Genomic DNA, 2500 nt, shown 5'->3' on the forward strand with positions numbered 1-2500 from the left:
CGGAATCGAACCCTGATTCCCCGTTACCCGTTACAACCATGGTAGGCGCAGAACCTACCATCGACAGTTGATAAGGCAGACATTTGAAAGATGCGTCGCCGGTACGAGGACCGTGCGATCAGCCCAAAGTTATTCAGAGTCACCAAGGCAAACGGACCGGACGAGCCGACCGATTGGTTTTGATCTAATAAAAGCGTCCCTTCCATCTCTGGTCGGGACTCTGTTTGCATGTATTAGCTCTAGAATTACCACAGTTATCCAAGTAACGTGGGTACGATCTAAGGAACCATAACTGATTTAATGAGCCATTCGCGGTTTCACCTTAATGCGGCTTGTACTGAGACATGCATGGCTTAATCTTTGAGACAAGCATATGACTACTGGCAGGATCAACCAGGGAGCTGCGTCAACTAGAGCTGAGCAGCCGGCCGCCCGGGAGTGTGTCCCGGGGGCCCGCGCGAACACGCAAGCGTCCGCTCAATCATTCTGCAAACAGGAGGAGGCTGAGCTCCCCTGCACAATACACCTCGAAACCCTCTCAGGTCCCGGCGGCGCGCAGCGCCGTCCCAAGTACTTGGTCGGGTTCGAGAGAGGCGCAATCGCCCGGAGTTAGGCGAGTAGACGCTTTCGGTGCGACCACCCGTGCTCCCAACTGAGCTTGCCGCTGCCGACAGAGGCCCGGGAGCGTGCTGTCGTGGCATTGCCGGCGGGAGACAACACGCGCCACCTACGGTGACCGGCAGCTCCAACGCCAGCGCCACAGAAGGACAAAAGCCCCACTTGGGTGCCGAAGCGAACTCTCCCAGCACAGCGCACGCGCCAACACATCCGCACAGCTGCGATACAAACCACCAGCGAGAACCGCTGGGGCGACCGAGCAGCAGACGGCGTCGCGGCGCCGAGCGCCGGGCGGCGGCGCATCCTCAACGCACACAGTCCTCAATCGGACCAGCACACTGAAGATGTCCACCGCGCTTCGCACCGGGCCCGCGAGGACCTACTTTGGCCGCACGGCGCCGCGCGCAGGGTGCGCCGGCGCGCAGCTGCGACGCCTGCCGCGTCCGTCGGCCGGCGCGCCTGCCACTGGCCGCCCCCACCAGCCGGCTGTAGCGCGTGCGCCCACGCACCGCGCGGCCAGCACGCCGGGAGGCGCCCCCTCACCGGCCGGGGACGGTCCCACCCAGCCACCGCCGCGTATCGCTTCACACCCAGATGCCGTTCAGTTTCGTCGGCATGGTGGGTATCGCTGGAACAACCGGTTAGTACCTCAACCTATCGTCGCCATCACCGATTCACCCCTAGCGAGAACAACCGCACCACAACAGGTTACCATTTGTTCATTTGCGTAACTTCACCAGAAAACGCAGGCGTCCATCGCCATTTGCAACTTCAACGATTATTGCATGCCTGTGTCAGGTGTCACGCCACACTACGTCTGCCCACATACACGCAACAAAATGTGCACGCCTAGACAATACGTGGAAGGTGGCCCCCGTACGTATGCGATGTCCATTGCTCGAACGACTGTCAACCGGCCTCTGTAGCATGTCGCAGATATGGAACGCGGTGCACCATGCCATCACGGTGTGTGAGGAGAGACGACTAGGTCCGAATACATCAACAGACAGCTCATGCTGATCGCCATCCACGGCGTCCGTTCCTCCCACACGTCTCTATGGCGTACCACACTGCAATCCAGCTCTCATAGGGAGACGACACGTAGCTGCGTGCACAATATTTGCACTGTATGGTCCGCCGTTTTTGGGCGCAGTCGTTGTGCGGTCACACATGTGCCACGATGTATCATTCAGTACATAAGGACGAATGTGCAGTACAGATTGTGGTTCACGCGTACGACATCAGCGGACAGTTGACACAGGCCGCACCACAACGTAGCCTGAGTACGTCGCATGCGAAGGGCATTGAACATGCAAACTTCTCACCAACCAGCTTGCGAAGGCAGGGGGCAAGGTGGGGACGTGGGGAGGGGCGGCATGTACGTCCTGCTGCCATCCACATTACAGTGTACAGCAGGAGCATGTGGAAAGTGAGCAAGACTTGCAAGGTGTTTAACATGAAGCGATACACAGGGGTGCGGGCAGTGCGAGTAGCGAACTATATTGCGAGGGTTGCGGGTGGGCAACACTACAGTAATTGAACGAGTCGTATAACAATTACAGAGCAGGTTTAGGCGACAACGTGGGTTACGTTAAGGCGACAACATGGGTTAGGTTAAGGCACAACATGGGTTAGGTTAAGGCACAACATGGGTTAGGTTAAGGCACAACATGGGTTAGGTTAAGGCACAACATGGGTTAGGTTAAGGCACAACATGGGTTAGGTTAAGGCACAACATGGGTTAGGTTAAGGCACAACATGGGTTAGGTTAAGGCACAACATGGGTTAGGTTAAGGCACAACATGGGTTAGGTTGAGGCACAACATGGGTTAGGTTAAGGCACAACATGGGTTAGGTTGAGGCACAACATGGGTTAGGTTGA

The 2500-nt window shown here is 57.2% G+C and overlaps 1 non-coding gene across 1 annotated transcript in view; it reads right to left on the bottom strand.

Annotated features, from left to right (window-relative positions):
* The window catches only part of LOC124772031, a 1909-nt gene extending 1509 nt beyond the window's left edge, over positions 1-400 (bottom strand). Inside the window, exon 1 of the ribosomal RNA XR_007013713.1 lies at positions 1-400. This exon is cut by the window's left edge and continues 1509 nt beyond it. This is a non-coding gene — a ribosomal RNA (small subunit ribosomal RNA).
* Between the last annotated feature and the right edge of the window lie 2100 nt (positions 401-2500).

Source organism: Schistocerca piceifrons, unplaced genomic scaffold, assembly GCF_021461385.2.
Source record: "Schistocerca piceifrons isolate TAMUIC-IGC-003096 unplaced genomic scaffold, iqSchPice1.1 HiC_scaffold_936, whole genome shotgun sequence".
In the NCBI taxonomy this organism is placed as follows: Eukaryota; Metazoa; Arthropoda; class Insecta; order Orthoptera; family Acrididae; genus Schistocerca; species Schistocerca piceifrons.